A 17,474-nucleotide genomic window follows, 5' to 3' on the forward strand; every position below is an offset into this window, starting at 1 on the left:
AAGGCCCATTTTGCAAATGCTGTGCTAACGGAGCAGCTGCAAAGGAGCAGAGAGTGTCCGGGGAGACACAAGAGCTGCAAACCCTGCCCAGGGCCGCCCATAGCCCCTGTCTGTACCCGTCCAGCAGGGACACATGGACAGAGCTGGTGCAGGACCCAGCCCCAGAGCGGAGCCTGCCCAGGTCCGGACTGTGCTGCTCCCAGGGCAGGGCACTGCAGCTGGGGTTTTGTTCTCAGTGGAAGCAGGGGAAGAGGGAGCTTTGGTCTGGGCCTCGCCCAAGGTCCTTCCATCAGGGTTTTCCTTTCCACTGCACAGAGGCTCTGGGTGCAGTGGGGTGGGTGGCAACTTGGGAAGGGTTGAAACAGCTCCCCTCTGCTCCAAGCCCTGCCCTCGCCTCTGGCTTTACCCCTTTCCTGCACCTGCCCCACCTGCCAGTGGGAACAAGGTTTGGGGTCCAGGCCCTGTGTGTGTCTCTGCGCCCTCAGGACGTTCTCCCACCCTTGGGGTTTGTCCCCTCACTCCCTGTGCACAGCCTCATGTGCTCCCCACTGGCACTTTCTCAGGAGCTCCCCACACTGCATTTAGTGCAGCCAGGGGCCCTATTCTGCCTGGGCTGTTGTGCCAGTGGGGAAGTGCCCAGCTCCCAGGGCAGCAGGAGCAAACGGCACTTTCAACAGCCTTTCTCTGGGCACTGCTGAGCAGGCACCCCAGGGGCTCCAGGGTGGGACAGCCACATGGACACCTGCCTCAGGCCCTGTGGCTGGTGCTGCAGACTGATCTATTGCTCTCAGTGTCAGAGAGAGGGGAGTTTGACATTCAACCCCAGAAGCAAGTGTCTGCCCCTTTCCCAGCTGTGCACAGCCCAGCCCAGCCCAGCACCTGGGAGAGACCAGAGCCCCTGAGCCAGCGCTGGGGACAGGTCCTTCCCTCACAGGCAGCTGCCCATGTCAGTGGCTGCAGCTGAGCCAGGGCTGCCCCCACCTTACCCCCATGTGTGGCTGAGGCGCTGCATCCCAGCTGTGTTTGGGGTCCTGCTCACCCCAGGAACCCACACTGCAGGGGACAGGAGTGAGTGTAGCACTGTTGGGTCAAACCTGCCATCCTGTGTCCCCGGCTGACCAGCCAGTGGCAGAAAGGTTCCTGGTAGGATTCACTTTGGCTACGTCTACACGTGAAGCCTACATCGAAGTAGCCTATTTCGATGTGGCGACATCGAAATAGGCTATTTCGATGAATAACGTCTACACGTCCTCCAGGGCTGGCAATGTCGATGTTCAACATCGACGTTGCGCAGCACCACATCGAAATAGGCACAGCGAGGGAACGTCTACACGCCACAGTAGCACACATCGAAATAAGGGTGCCAGGCACAGCTGCAGACAGGGTCACAGGGCGGACTCAACAGCCAGCCGCTCCCTTAAAGGGCCCCTCCCAGACACACTTGCACTAAACAACACAAGATACACAGAGCCGACAACGACTTGCAGACCCTGTGCCTGCAGCATGGATCCCCCGCTGCAGCAGCAGCAGCCAGAAGCCCTGGGCTAAAGGCTGCTGCCCACGGTGACCATAGAGTTCTGCAGGGGCTGGAGAGAGAGCATCTCTCAACCCCCCAGCTGATGGCTGCCATGGAGGACCCCACAATTTCGACGTTGCGGGACGCGGATTGTCTACACGGTCCCTACTTCGACGTTGAGCATCGAAGTAGGGTGCTATTCCGATCCCCTCATGAGGTTAGCGACTTCGACGTCTCGCCGCCTAACGTCGAAGTTAACTTCGAAATAGCGCCCGACGCGTGTAGCCGCGACGGGTGCTATTTCGAAGTTAGTGCCGCTACTGCGAAGTAGCGTGCACGTGTAGACACAGCCTTTGGTGGATATAAAAGGCTCATAGAGGCATCAGGTGAGGTGGCCGAGTGGTGAAGGTGATAGACTACAAATCCCTTGTACTCTGCATATTATGTAACCCTTCTATTAATGGCAGGTGCTTGCCAGAAGGGCGGGTTCAACTCCTGAGGGGTTTCCTGTCAAAGATACAACCAACCGGCTTGAGCCCCCACCCAATGGCCTGGGAGAATTTCAGCCCACTTGCTGGGTGCCTGTAAGGCGGTTCTCCCCGCCCACGCAAGCACAGAGTCCAAGACAGAAACAGCTTATTTAATAGCAATGACCATAACATACCCTAAGGTTACAGTGACAAATGCCGTGTGTCTAAGCAAAGAAGAGACAAACCCCTTTACCGAGATACCATCCCCATATGCTATAGAACCAAGTCTCTTCCTGGGGCTCTTGGCCCTTTACCCCACACACAGTGACAGGGTGTACCTCCTGCGGTGCATCCCGAACCCAGAGCCCTCAGATACCTCACCAGGGCAGTACTAGCTGTCCACTTGTCTGCAGCATCCCCTTGCTACTGGCTGCTCCTCCTACAGGCCAGCCGCCCACTGGTCGCCATCATCCGCCACTCTTCCTACGTGCCCCCCACCATCATCCACCGCTGCTCCTACCAGCCAACTGTGATGGAGTGGGGGGAGTGCAAATGCGAGACTCAGGCTAGATGTGAGAAACAAGCAGAGCAGTTCCCAGTGGCTAAGGATGACCCTGGGGCTACAACTGGCAGGTAACACCTCTGCCTGAACAAAGAGGAGGGAGGAGCCGAGTGGTTTTTTGAATCGGGGGTGGCAGTTAGAGGCTAGGGGAAGAGAGAGCTGGAAGACAGCCAGCCTGAGGAGGGGGAAAGCTACACCCCAGAGGGGCACCCCTCGGGGTCTTCTCCCCAGGATGGGTTGGTAGGACCATCTCTGACTGCTGTACTGACGCTTCTGTGAGAAACTAGACATCTACTGCCTAATAAACATCCTGTTGTACCTGCTGAGTGAGAGTCACTCTTGCCAGCGGATGGGGTGCAGTGCAGGGGGACCCCTGAACCCCATCACCAGCCACCTGCCAGTTGCCATTTTCCTTCTCTCACCAATCACACTGCTGGGGATTGCCCTGAAATAGAAACCTGTGATTTCAGCTCTATAGCTGCGTCTACACGTGCACGTTACTTCGAAGTAGCGGCACTAACTTCAAAATAGCGCCTGTCACGTCTACACACGTCGGGCGCTATTTCGAAGTTGAAATCGACGTTAGGCGGCGAGACGTCGAAGTCGCTAACCCCATGAGGGGATGGGAATAGCGCCCTACTTCGACGTTCAACATCGAAGTAGGGACGTGTAGACGATTCGCGTCCCGCAACATCGAAATAGCGGGGTCCTCCATGGCGGCCATCAGCTGGGGGGTTGAGAGATACTCTCTCTCCAGCCCTTGCGGGGCTCTGTGGTCACCGTGGGCAGCAGCCCTTAGCCCAGGGCTTCTGGCTGCTGCTGCTGCAGCTGGGGGTCCGTGCTGCATATACAGGGTCTGCAACTAGTTGTTGGCTCTGTGTATCTTGCACTGTTTAATGAAAGTGTGTCTGGGAGGGGCCCTTTAAGGGAGCGACTTGCTGTTGAGTCTGCCCCGTGACCCTGTCTGCAGCTGTGCCTGGCTCCCTTATTTCGATGTGTGCTACTTTGGCGTGTAGACGTTCCCTCGCTGTGCCTATTTCGATGTTGGGCTGAGCAACGTCGAAGTTGAACATCGACGTTGCCAGCCCTGGAGGACGTGTAGACGTTATTCATCGAAATAGCCTATTTCGATGTCGCAACATCGAAATAAGCTATTTCGAAGTTGGGTGCACGTGTAGACGTAGCCTGTGTGGCCCCAGCTGCTACTTATCAATTTCACCTCTAAATATTCCCAGGGGGATTTCACAAACACTCTAGTACCCAACCCTAACTTTCAACAGATAAGGACAACTTGTCAAACCAGACTTACAGCCTGAAGACCAACAGACCCCAAAAAATAAAACACAAGTGACTAAACAAACAAGGAAATTTAATTAGTACACCTCTCTGTACCTTCACAGGGCTTTAAACCAGGGAGCCCTGCATAATCAATGCATTTTACAGCTATGGTGACTACCCTGTCCCCCACAACAAGCCAGAGCATTGGTGAGATCTCACAACTCCCACACTGAGGGTCAGCTTAAATTGTGATTTTACAACAACGTGTTTCCAATAGACCGAATCTCATGGCTGACTTGCGACCCATTAGGCTTTGCCTGAAAGGTATCACACACGCACACCTTTGCACTCTCATGCAAATGGCCTCTGGGGGACACATTCCTCCCAGCCTCAGTAACCTTGTGTTCCTGCTGCCACATTCCCTACACAGAGGTTCAAATCCCATTATCATTGAATCTTTATAGTCACCAGCCTGCTGAGGTTTGTTGAGTTCCAGCCTGTGTGTGTGATGTTGCTTCCTACACACCCCCTCCCTCTGCCTGCTGCCTCCCAGCTTCTCTGCTGGCCACAGGAAAAGGACAGACCAACTCTGGGAGGCTGAGCTGAGCTCTGGCTGCCAGAGGTGGGGGTGGGATGATTTCATTTGCCTGACAGGGCCCAGCTTGTCTCCAATGTCAGCCCAACAGTGCTGTGCTCATCTCAGTCCCCTGCAGTGCTGCTGCCAGGACCTCAGCAGGGCCCCAAACACAACCAGTGGTGCAGTGCTCTGGCAAAGAGGGGAGCCCTGCTCAGGTGCAGCCAATGATAGGGGAAGGGCACCTCCCCAAGGCTTCATATGGTGCTCTGGTCTCTCCTAGCTCCTGGGCTGGGCAGTGCACATGTGGGAAAGGAGCAGATACTTGAGCAGGGGAAATGAATGATGCTCTGCCATGGACAGTAATAGCTCCATCTACAGCCCAAGTCACAGGGCATGAGGCAGGTCTCCTTTCAACTGTGCTACCCTGTACAGATCCTGACTTCTTCTGTGCTTCTCAGCAGCTGGGGAAAAGCCTCTTTGGGACTTATCTCCTGCCCCACAGCTGAAAGGAGCCCCACAGTTAAGAGGCCCCTTTTGGGGAGAGCTGATTTTCTATCCCATTTTGATGCTGGCTGCAGAGCACATGCTGCTTTGCAGGTGGGAACAGCCAGGTTCTGTGATCTTTAGGGAAGTCCTCTGGCCAATGCAGTCATGGCCCTCCCCTCCTCTTGTGCTGGCCTTGGGTGCTCTGGAGCATTAGAGCATCCCATGGAGGTGTCAGAACTAGCAGCCCCTGCTCCAAGGGCCCAGAGGGGGACAGATGAGTTGGGCTCTAGCCTGGAACTCTTCCTCTCACCTGCTGTCCCCTGACTTTCTTAGCCTGCTCTGGATGGTCCTTCCTTTAAATGCCAAGTGTGCAATAGGAATTGCCTGGCAGCTCCAGGTGCTGGCAACAATTGGGTGGCAATCAGGAGAAGCTGTGAAAAACACAACCTCACGCCTCAGGTATCTCTTCACAGACTGGTAAGTTGCAGGGCCTCGACCTATTGCAGCCATGTTGGTGACTCAGCCCAGCCAGAGTCCTATCTAACTCCAGTGGGCCTCACTCATCCAGCAGGAGGAAAAAACCACTTCCTCAGGTGCACCAGTGAATAAAGAAGCCCAAGCTTTGGAGAGACAAAGATTTACAGCAACAACACAACCAACCAGCCGTCCACTGAGATTTGAACTCAGATTGCAGAGATCAGACTCCTGAGTAGTGCTTTTTACACCTCAGGACCAACCAAATGTAACTCCTTGGAGCACCTGTGACTCTTGACAGGCTGGCACCCTGCACTCCATGCCACCCTCCAGCTGTTTCACCTCTCAGGACACTCCTTCCTGCCCCATTTCTACCACTCTTCTCCCCTAGACATTAAGCCCAGCCCATCTTGCTGCCAGCTCCACCTGGTTGTAAGGCAACATTTCTTAGAAGCCCCCAAAAGGTGAAAAGGGTTAATATTTCTTTTACAATTACCAGCCTGCAGGGAATTAACAGAAATGAAGAGACTGGGGAGCTTGCTGGTGCGTGTGTATGAATATCTAGCTGAGGGAGGACATAAAGGCCTTGGATGTGAATTCCCAGAATAATTGACATCCTCTCGACACACACATTTCCAAAGTGTGCAGAGACCTTTCCTGCTGGAAGTGATGTATTTGATAGACTCTGAATGAGCACCTCTTTATGGAAATAAGACCCAAAATTCTTCATGTCAGTCTCAACTGTCAGTTTCGCTGTGTAGCCAGATTTCAACAAAGGGAGGGGTTTGCTAGGTTTATCTGCATTGGCACTGACAAATGTTAAGGGTTCATTTCCATTTTCAGGATCCCCATACGATAGAAATCCAGAGCATGTTGGGAAAGGTGATACAACTATTGTCATACAAGTGGCTGCCTTTGAAAAGGGGAGCATGGATTAGAAAGAAGATCACTTTACCTGGAATCAAATACTCTATCACTGGCTGACATCCATATTTCACTCTTGCTTGAATCGCTAATCTTCAGATCCCTGTAAGACAAACTCTTCTTCCCCAGGCTCCTTTTTCTGTCCCAGCCCAGAGTAGTTTTTCAAATGGGTGTTGATTAAACTTTCTCTCCTCACGCGCACACCACAGCTTCCCCACTGACCTAAGTTCTCCCACTCACATAGCTACCATCACTCAGGGAGGCAGATTTCCTTTGTGTGTGGGACAGTGTTCTTCTATATGCTTGGAGACTGTTTAGTAGAAATCAGAGAAAATGTACTGAAGGACATGAGCCGATCTTTCAGGTGTGGCTGGGTTTGCATTCAGGGTAGGTAAGTCTTCTATCTGGCACATTTGATTATCTAGCCCCCCGGGTGCCCTGTGAGTGATAGAGAATAGAGCTTCTACAATATCAATATATCAAAGCAAAACCTGGGGTTGAAGACACATGCTGTGTCCTTTATATTCCTGATTTTAGCACCTGCCCCTCAAGAAGGTGTTGGTGGTGTAGTGGTGAGCATGGCTGCCTTCCAAGCAGTCGGTCTGGGTTCAATTCCCAGTCAACACAGGTTAACTTATTGCTTTTAATTTCTCTGTTGGAAGCGGAGAGAGGAGATGTCCTGCTCCTTGGTGAAATGGGAAGTGTCTTGGCTTTTTAAGCTATCATGCTTGGTGTGAGCCAAGGTCTGTCAGCTCAAGGTTGTGGATAGCTTCTGTGCAACCCGCCCCACTGCCTTGTGGGTTATCCTGGTAAGGCGCAAGGTTGAGGGAGTAAACCCAGACAGAAAGTCCGGAGGGGAGTCCTGAGGCAGTTCTGTGCCAACTTCTGGCATTGACCTGGCAGTCTCTGCAGCTGAGCTGGTACCAGACGTAGAGGTTATCCTCTCCTTTGGACGATGTCAGTAAAGTCAAGAGGGGGACACTGGAGTCTGGGTAGCCCAGGGTCCCACAAAATTGCCCAGGCTTGTGCCTGGAGAGGTGCTCCAACAGCTGCAGTAGCTTTGTTGATTTTCAAAAGGCATTTGACAGGATAGATCAGAAAGTGACTTGGGCGCTGTTGGAGTCACAGGGAGGGGATAGCAGACTGATCGGTTGTTGACAGGTATCAACAACAATGCTCAGGCAGTGGTAAGAATGTGTGGAGGGATGGGCATTTGGTTATAAGTAGTATCTTCATCATGCATCTTGACAAGATGGAGGAAAAAGTAGACGGAGTAGCTGCTCGGGATGATAATCTACAAGCTGAGGTTTGTGGATAATATAGTTCTCATTGAAGATGATGAAAAGAAGGAAACAAGAATGGTGCAGGTGCTAAATGAGGAAGGGAAGTGGTAAAGAGGGATTATGAACATTGTTATACAAAAACAATGATATATGTAGATTAGAAAATTAGAAGGGTGATCAGTGTAGATGGGATCGAAGTAGAGAAGATCACATATGTGAGAAGCAACATAACATATGCTCTGGGCTGTAAGAAGGAAATAGCGACTTGAATTGTGAAAGCAAGTGCGTGTCTGAAGGCAATGGATGAGAACTGAAGAAACAAAGCAATTATCTTAGGAGCAAAGCTGAGTGTCTCGAACACGTGTGTATTCAGCAGCATGATGTGCGGTTGTGAGACATGAGTGATAAGGAAAGATTCAAAGAGAAGGATATTGGCATTTGAGAGGAGCTGTTATAGAAAGATCCTGATAATGGGATAGATGCTGAAGATCACCTACGAGGAATTCTACATAAAGAAGCAACTGAAAGAAAACCTACTGCAGAAGGTTATGCAATGGAAGTTACAGGAATTTGAGTACATCTGCAGAATGCAGGAGGAAAGAAAAATCAAGACCCTGGTATATAACATTATGAATGGTTCAAACAGGAGAGGCAGAGCCCACAGAGAATGGGGAGATGGTGCACTAGATGGGTGTGGAGTTTGTCTACAGAAACTAAGCTGTTCCACACTGGACAGGGAAAGAATGAAGGAAATTGTATGGGAGTCATTGGCCACCAGTGAGCACTGAGCCACTGGTCCTTGAGGGTCTGTGGATTAGCTGGTTGAAGCGCGTGTCTTAGAAGCAGAGGAGCCTGGGTCCCATTCCCAGTAGTGCCTGGGTTTTAGCAATGGCGATGGGCTCTGGGGCTTAGCTGATGAATGCATGACCTGGCATCCACCCACCCTCAGGCTCTGTCTCCCATTCCCCACAGCCCTGAGCCCTGGCTAGGAATTACTTCAGACCCTGCTGCCCCTCACCCAATGTGCTAGGCCCCCGCCGGGTGTCCCCTCAAACCCTGCCTGTCCCCTCTCTCTGCTGCCCTAAGCACAACATTAACACGGCCCATATTCCCTGACAGAGGGGTAACACCATCACCACCTGCTGCAACGTGCTTCCAGCGGAGGGACCTCAGTCTGCTGCCTGCTCTTGAGCTCACCTGCTCCCAGCTCACCCAGCACACATGGCCTTGGAGCAGCTGCTCTCCTGCCTGCTCTCCTACCCACAGACACAGAGCCCACAGGAGCAGACCCCACAGCTGTCACCCCAACTCCAGAACCTTCTGCGAATGCAGCACTAAACCTGCCCACCAAAGTGACCCACATGCAACTCACTCCTACCCACTCCAAGTGTATTACTGTATTAGGTACACGGCTCACATGTGCATCACCACTTTCTCTCACCTGAGGTAGTCCATGGTCCTGACTTCCTCTTTCAAATATTGCCTCCAGGGCAAACGTGTGTGAGTTCCCAGCAGGTGGGAGAGGAGATGTTCAAAGAGCTCTCTTGTACCCTTGCACACAGCTAAGCGCAGACGGCCCCAAATCCTGCCTCCACATTGAGAGGTTTCGTGGGGGGAACCCAGCTGTAAGAGGAAGGGGCTCTGGTCTCACTTTGCGTTGGAAGAAAAGGCTGGAGAATGCAATTCTTATTGGAGAACGTGGGCATCGATTCCACTGCCTGTTGCATGCAAAGCAATGCAATTAGCTCTACCTTTTGAGCTAATTCCCCAGGGTATGAGATAAAGCCCTGCCCCAGCCGCCTCACTGTTGAGTCCATATGTCCCTGCAGCTCCCCGGCTCCTTTCCTAAGACGACACTTGTAAGACCCGTTCCTACCAGCTGGCTGAGCTGTTCAGACAGTGCTGCTAATAACGCCAAAATGACAGTTTCCAGCTCAAGGTGAGCCCTTGGGGCATCTTGACTAAGTGGCCTGGCTGCTCTGGACAGGGAGGTTCCTGTGGCTTTGCAGTGCCTGGTGTCCTCTGAACAGGTTCTACTGGCTGCGTCAACTCCCTGGACTCAGCTTCATTGAGCTCCGTGGGCAGGTGATATCCATGTAACGGGTGGCTCTGTGAACTGCAGAGGCCTGTAGCATGCGGTGCTTAGGCAGATACTTCATTTCTGAGAGCAGCTGCGGTGGAGATTGTGGAGAGTTAGTGGTCTGTGGGAGGAGGTGTTTCCATTGGGGCTCTGGGGTGGATTTTTATGTTTCACTGAATGGCCATGTCTGTGATTTATTTATAGGGCCATTTTCAGAGTGCTCCATCTGGGTGTGTTTAACAGCTGGAGCTGTAAGAAAGGGTGATCGAACAGAGGTACTGAAATGGGGCATTAATATTCTTTTTAATGTGACGTCACATGAAATAACCGTGAGAAGGATTGCTCCTTGTGAGTTATCCCCCGGTTAGATGTGTTTGTCCTCCACACCTTTGATCTGTTCCAAACATGTATTTATAGGTAAGGATGTTTATCTGTACCCATGATGCAAATCTGCACATGACCCCAGCATTGGTGTTGCCCCTAAAAAATTCATCCCTCCTCAAAGGAAATTCCACCAGCCCGAGGATGGGCAATGTCCGAGGGAACACGGATGTGGCCTTTGTCCTCTGGTGGCTGAAAGAGGGTGGTGTGAGGGCTGCAGCTGGTGAACCTCGTGGGCTGCTGCCCTCCCACAATGGTCAGACCACTGGAAGGATACAGAGCAGAAGTGATAATTCTGGATAGTTTTGCAGAAAATGTTTCCTCCCGGCCCTGGAATTGAGTGGGGCTGAGGGAGGTGCGGACTCTTCCATGTTACACCACTGAGGGGACAATGCTACTCCTTTTGCTTGACACCTCTCAGATTAGTCATCTGATTTTTCTGGCCATATTTGGGAAACTGATTCATTCTGTCTGGTGCACTCCCCTGTGGGAACAAGAGCCACAAGAATGCAGGTAGCAGTGTCTGGGAGTGGATATATTGCTTGGCATTTAGCCACCAAGGTCATGAGGTGCAGTGCCTCAGTTTCCCCTTCCCCACCGCAGTGCAGGCTTGTTATCCCTTTCCTGCTCTACCCAGTTGTAAGCCTGTCTAAAGGTCGTGGTTTACAAGCTGCCTCCTTCTGGGACTGCTCTGCTCCTGTCCCAGCATGTGCACAATCTTTCTCCCAAAATCACGTGTGTCACACACTGTTAAAGGATTCACCATCATACCTGGCCCACAGACAGCCACAGACACCCCCAGCCAGGCTGCTCCCCACCCCCTGGAAGGCTCAACACTGACCAAAGGCCTCTCACAGATCAGCCTGCGACCAGATTGGCAAAGATGCCCCCAGCCAGGCTGTTCCCTTGACTCTGGCAGGCCACACAGTGACTGAAAGCCTCCCCTCAACCAGCATGGGGCCAGCTGCGGACAGTCCGCTCCCGGTGTCAGGAGACGGCAGGAAGCAGAGCAGCTCCTCAGCAGCTCTGTCACCGCTCCTGCTTATGGGACTCAGTGTGGCAGTGGGGCAGGAGATGTGGCCTCAAGAGGTTTCTCACCTTCTAGTGAGAAGCAGAGAAACCCCCAGGGCTGCAAAGAGGCAATTAAATCAGCCCCCTCCCACACAAGGACAGGCGCCATTTGGAAGAGGGAAACTGCTCCACACACAAGCCTGATTTACCCCCCACCTCTTCTTTGGCAAGTCCAGAAAGGTCATGGCTCAGTGGGAGCAGCCAGGGCTCATCCCTAACCAGCAACTGCTTCCCAGAGTCCAGTTGGAGCCAGACCCTTTCTCAGAGCAGCCAAGGAGAAGGTTGCAGTCTGTGGGCAAAGGCTGCACAGAGCGAGTAGGACCATATCGGCACTTGAACTATCTATGGCCTCATCCGAAGTCCAACACTGTATCCAACTGGCCACACAGAAAAGCGGCGCCTCAGCCCTCCCTTCTGGCAGGCAGATGTTCTGCTTCTTATGCCGTTTTGCAATGAGCAGAGACTCTCTGGGCTCCCATCAGTAAGTGGTGGGGACGGAGTCTCGGCGTTAGAGGAACCTCCCAGAAACCAGCCTGCATCCCCCACTGGTACACAGCCCTCCCATGGACCAAACCCAAAGGGGCCTTGCTGTTGTGTTCACCTCAGCTGCCCTGAGGGAGGTCACTGCTGTGGCTCAAACCTTCCTGCCCTCACACCCCACTGTGCCATACCCTGAAAGGCCTGTCTGACCTGGTATGGGAGTGGAGAGGCTGTGTTAATAAAGGGGGGGGGTCCTTCTAATCTGTGCTACCTTCCCACACCAGCAGCCCCCAACCCTGGCACTGCACCAAGTGGGATGGAAAACTTTAGTCAACTATGAACCTCCTTGTTACCCCAATATTTTCCACTGGGCCTGGCCTGCCCCTGCCTCAGCCACTCACTGGCCTGGCCCACACCCCTCCCCATCCAGCATCTTGAACTCCCATCTCCAGAGACGGCTGTGACCAGAAGACACCATCTTAGATGGGTCAGCCAACCACACCCCAGCTTTTACCCTCTTCACCCCACAACCCCCTCTGTCCACTTTGCACCTGCCTCTCCCTGCTGTCAGACTCTCCCCAAGAGGTTCCTCTGCCCCACTTCAGGCTCCCCCCCGAGTCCTACACTGTCAGTGGGGCTATGAGGACCATAGGCCAGGCCCTTGCCACTATTTCCTGTGTGAGCGGAGCAGGGGGTGGTCCTGGGGGAGAAGGTGGGGCAGGGACTGGTGGAGGCAGACACCAGCAGACACTGGGGGATGAGGCAGATGGGTGCAGGCAGAGACAGAGCAGAGCACAGCAGGACAGCATTGCAGAAGCAGAGCAGAGTGGGGCACGGGAGAGACGCCTACTTGTCTGGAGCTTTGCTCACAGCAGGTGGCAGCAGCCAGCTTGTGTCTGGAGAAGTAACCACATCACAACCGTGGCATTTCTCCCTCGAAAGAGCCAGCCTTTGGGCAGCAGGATTAGGGACCCAGCCTCTTGCATTTGCCATGCACACAGGGTGTGCCAGTGTGTGTGGGGCTGAATTGCCCTGGGTGGGGGTAAAAGGCAGGCATTGCTGAAAGCAGGATTTGAACCTGTGCACGGAAGCCCTAGAGGATTTCAACTCCAACACCTTAACCACTCGGGCATCACATCTCTGAGCCTTTTCCTGTTTTGTTATCATGGATACTGTTCTCAGCCATGTGCAATGGCACAAGAGAGCACCTTGAACATCTCCTCTCCCCCTGGAAGGAACGGAAACAGCTCTGACCTGGAGGCTGGATTTGTGAGGAAGTCAGGACCATGGACAAAGCACATGGCTGGGATGCAGCACTCAGGATCCCTTCCCCAAATACAAGTATCTGCTCCTCATTTGACACTGTGTTCTGCTAAAGCTGCCTGGCTGCCTCCAGCATGGGCTGCGCTCAGGGACATGTGGTTAACCTGCCCTACAGATGTAAGGTCATCAGGTCCCTCCCACCAGTTGGCTCCCGCACTCAGTGTATCCCAGGGAATGAGCCCTTGTGCCCTGGGGTGACCCAAAGCAGGTCTGGGCTGGGTGGGATTCTGTGTCTCTGGCTGTGTTCCCTGTCACATGCTGGAGTTACCTTCTATCAGAGCTTTAGTTTGCTCCCTGCAAGCCATTTGGTCTGTTTCTCTTTGAGCCTCTCTGTCCGTTGCAGCCAGTGAAGAGAGCACAGTCTATCTGGCCAAGGCTGTTGGCTGATGTTTTTGGTTCATTAATTGCAAAACTGTTCCCTGTCTTCCTAAAAGGTATTGCAGGTTCTCACTTTCAGGAACTCATAGGAGCAGGGAATGCTCAGCCACAGACTAGCCATAGACGCAGAAATCCCTGCCAGGATAGAAATGAGTTGCTGTGTTTGTTGCTGAGTTCAATGGGGGAACTTGTGTGATATCCAGTGTCCCACAGAATCTCACCTGGATTCTTCTTCCTCTCTCCTGAAATGCCATCACCTGGGTGGCACTTGTCATAACACGTGGGTGGGTTGAACTAGCTACAGGAGTGGGCAGAGGTCTAAGTGCTGCATTTCTATAGCTCAGCTGGTAGAACAGAGGACAATAGGGAGTCTTCAGCAACAAGCCAAGAGCCCAAGGGAGGCCATTGATTGTCTGCCAAGCCCCCGGCCCTGCTCAGAGGTTTCACACAGGGAAAGCTGGGAAGTCAGCCCCGCCCCCAGGGCACAATGATTTGCACTGGGCTGGTAATAAACCAAAGGGGTTGTGTAGAGAATCACAAGTGGGACTGAAGGGCAGAAGGAGACAGAAAGGCAAAATGTTCTTCTAGTTACACTGCAGCAAATGCTCACCCTGAAAAGCTCCAGCCGGGGCAGCACAGCCCATCCCCCACTCCGTGAGAGACAGGAGATAACTCTGCCCCACAGCTGGGCCATTCCTCATTCCACCCCTGGGGTGTGAAGAGGGAGAAAGGAGGGTGTGGGGAGCACAGAGTGAAAGTGAGGCTGAGGTAGCAAAGGACGGGCAGGACTCCAGGCTCTGCTGGTGGGATCCTGGCACTGGGGCAGGTGGGGTGGGAGGAGGGTAGATTGGTGGAGTCTGATCCGCACACGGCAGACAGGACAGGAAGTTAAAGGGGGTTTTTCGTTCCTCTCACCCTCAATGTCCTCTTGGCGACAACTCCAGCTTCCGTCGGGCACAATGTCTGTGCTGGGCAATGGGAAGGGGGCAGAGCTGGGTGTGCCTGGGAGTGAGACGCTCCCTGTCACACTCTAGTGTGTGCACAGACAGGGCTGGGGGTGTCTGTGCAGCGGCAGGGCTGGGGCAGGAGCTTCTCCCGCAGACAGGGCAGAACAGAGCTCCTGCCGACAGAGAATTGTGTCTGTGTTACAAAGGTGCTGGAGGAGCTGGCTGGCACAGGCAGCCCCCAGAACCACAAAGCTGTGAGGCACAGACTCTCTTCTGGCAGCCACAGCAGCACCTTCCCCACACCAATCACAACTGCCTTTTCCCGAGCTCCAGGCTGTGACTAGATTCTTTCCAACGCTCCTTTTCCATCAGCCTTTACCTTCCCCAGCAGGGAGAGAGATTGCCAGGGGAGGTCTTCTCTGCTCCCCAGCCCCACGTTGGAAAACATTAGGGGGGACACACAAAAGGGATCCACCGGGAGTTGGCCCTATGATCTCCTGGTTTTTAAGCAGATATGTTACCCAGCTAAGCCACAAGAACCACCTTGTTAAATTACAGCTTGCTGATAGGGAGGTAACTGTTAGTCTGTATCTTAAATAAAAAAACAGCCCTGTAGCACTTGAAAGAAATGTGTCTTTGTGGGGCCAACCCACACGGCTGGACTGCCCACAACACCTTCCCATTCCCCAGCACAGACATTGTGCCAGAGGGAAGCTGGAGTTGCTGCCCAACGGACATTGAGGATGGGAGGAGTTCGGGTTTTTAGTGTTTTTTATGTGCCTTTTTTGTTGCAGACCCTTGGGGTGCGTTTGCAGAGGGGGCTGCCAGGGGCAGGACATGAGCCCTGCAGGGCACTGGTGGGTGTGTCTGTGACATCACAAGGGCCTTTGGAAGAACCTCAGATGATTGGTTAAAGGAGGTGGGGAGGTGGTGACCTCACAGACAGTCCAGCACAATGGCCAGGTGGGACAGGCTGCAGGGCCGGGGCCATCTCAGAGACCCGCCCCCAGGGCTTTGCCTCAGGGAGTCTCCTTCTTGAGAGCTCTGCCCCGGAGACTGGGGAGAGAATTCATGGTGAGGAACGTGAGCGCAAGGAGGATCCTCTTTGGCCCATTCTCCTTTCCCACGACTAACTGCGCTGGACGGCAGCGTCTGTGTGGGGAGGGTCAGAGTCTGACCCAGCTGGTGGAGGGCAAAACAGAGAGAGGGAAAACACCAGGTTAAGGTTCTGCCCTCACCAGTGCTAAATTGTGTCATCCTTAATGTGTTGTGCCAATATTACTGTGGGTGCATGAAGTGTTTGGGAGAACTGCAGCACCAGTGAGTGGCAAGACCAAGATTTCCTAATACCACATCTACACACAGGAAGCTAATTTCAGATGCAGCCAATGGACACACTATGGCTTATTTCAAAATAGTCTCAAGCCCCTGTCTTAGCAGCCCCTGTTTCCAAATAGCTGCTATTACTTGTACTTTTACTTGTACAAGGAGGTTTGCTCATTTCAAAATAAGCCGTCCCCTATTTATTTCTGCATTATTTCAAAGCAGCGGTTGCCTTGTGCAGAGGCTGGGATAGTTTTTTTGAAATAACTTTGTTGTGTAGAACCCCCTTATAAATCCAGGGCTGTGACAGGCACAGCAGCAGCTGCTCAGAAGATAACAAGCCCTGCAGGTCAGCTCATCAGCACCCCAGCATCCCAGCATCCCACTCTTTAGCACTCCAGTGAACAGGCATTAGGAAGCGTAATGGAGTGAAGGGAATAAAGGGCAGGGCTCCTCCCAGCAAAGCAGAGTGAAGCCTCCTGAGCAAGACTCTGGTCTGGTCTCCAGAAGCCACTCAACTTCCTTCATGTCTTTGGACATTGCTGCCTATAGCAGTCCAGCAAAGGGTAACAGAGGAACACCCTGCACTTGTCTACTGCCTAGCAAGGGCTCGGCCCCTTGGTTTTATGAGAACCATGCGCAACCCACCTAAACTCTCCAAGCTACAGAGAAACAGCTCACAAGGGCCCTTTCAGAAAGGAGCAACAGGCAGCTGTAGGTGCAGTGTGGTTCCTGGAGTGAGATTGCTGTCCCTCCCCCACTGCTCAGCATCCCACCCAGGCATCCCCTCAGCCCCTCCCCCACCACCCTGAACCCCAACCTGGAATCCCCCTCTCGGACTCTGTCTCCCTTTCCCCACAGCCCTGAGCCCTGGCTAGGAATTCCCTCAGACCCTGCCGCTCCTCACTCGCTGTCCTAGGCCCCTGCCAGGTGTCCCCTCAGACCCTGCCTATCCCCTCCCTCTCTTCCCCTGAGCACGACATTAACATGTCCCATGTTCCCTGGCAGAGGGGTAACAACATCAGCCCCTGCTGCAATGTGCTTCCTTTGGAGAGAACCCAGTCTGCTGCCTGCTCCTGAGCTCAGCTGCTCCCAGCTCACCCACAGCACATGGCCTTGGAGCAGCAGCTGCCCTGGCTGCTGTCCCACCCGCAGGGAGCTGTGCAGTGCCAGCCTTGTGGGAGGGGTCTATAGGCATCACAGCCTCCGTCACACTATCACTGCCTGAGGCTGCTGGTGCCTGGCAGCCTGGCTCTGCACTGCCTGGTGTCCTCTGAACAGGTTCCACTGCCTGTGTCGCTTCCCTGGGCTCAGAGTTTCACTGATCTACATGGGCAGGTGATATACACGCAGCAGGGGTGGCTCTGTGAGCTGCAGAGGTCTGGAGCATGTGGTGCTTTGGCAGATGCTTCATTTCTGAGAGCAGCTGCAGAGCAGATCATGGACAGTCAGTGTCTGTGGGAGGAGGGGTTCACACTGGGGCTCTGGGGCATATTTTTATGCTTTTAATTACTGGCCATGTGAGTGATTTATTTCTGGAGCTGTTTTCAGAGTGCCCCATCTGGGTGTGTTTTCTAGCCAGAGCTGTTAGAAAGCACCACCAGCACCCCCAGGCAGTGGCATTGTGATGCAGGCAGGGATTCCCATAGAGCCCTCCCACAAGGCTGGACCTGCACAGCTCCCTGTGCGTGCTGGAACCTCCCCATCCACAGCAGCCAGGCCACTTAGTCAAGATGCCCCAAGGGCTCACCTGGAGCTTGAAACCGTCAGCATGACATTATTATCACCACTGTCGGAACCGCTCAGCCAGCTGGCTGGAACTGGTTTTACAAGTGTCATCTTAGGAAAGGAGTCAGGGGAGCTGCAGGGACATATGGACTCAACAATGAGGTGGCTGGGGCAGAACTTTTCCTTGCTCAGA

The 17,474-nt window shown here is 53.4% G+C and overlaps 1 non-coding gene across 1 annotated transcript; it reads left to right on the forward strand.

Annotated features, from left to right (window-relative positions):
• The first annotated feature begins 6,842 nt into the window (after positions 1 to 6,842).
• Positions 6,843 to 6,914, forward strand: TRNAG-UCC (transfer RNA glycine (anticodon UCC)). The gene has a single exon. It is a non-coding gene; the product is annotated as a tRNA-Gly (tRNA).
• The last annotated feature ends 10,560 nt before the right edge of the window (positions 6,915 to 17,474 follow it).

Source organism: Carettochelys insculpta, unplaced genomic scaffold (assembly GCF_033958435.1).
Source record: "Carettochelys insculpta isolate YL-2023 unplaced genomic scaffold, ASM3395843v1 scaffold_0035, whole genome shotgun sequence".
Taxonomy (NCBI): Eukaryota; Metazoa; Chordata; order Testudines; family Carettochelyidae; genus Carettochelys; species Carettochelys insculpta.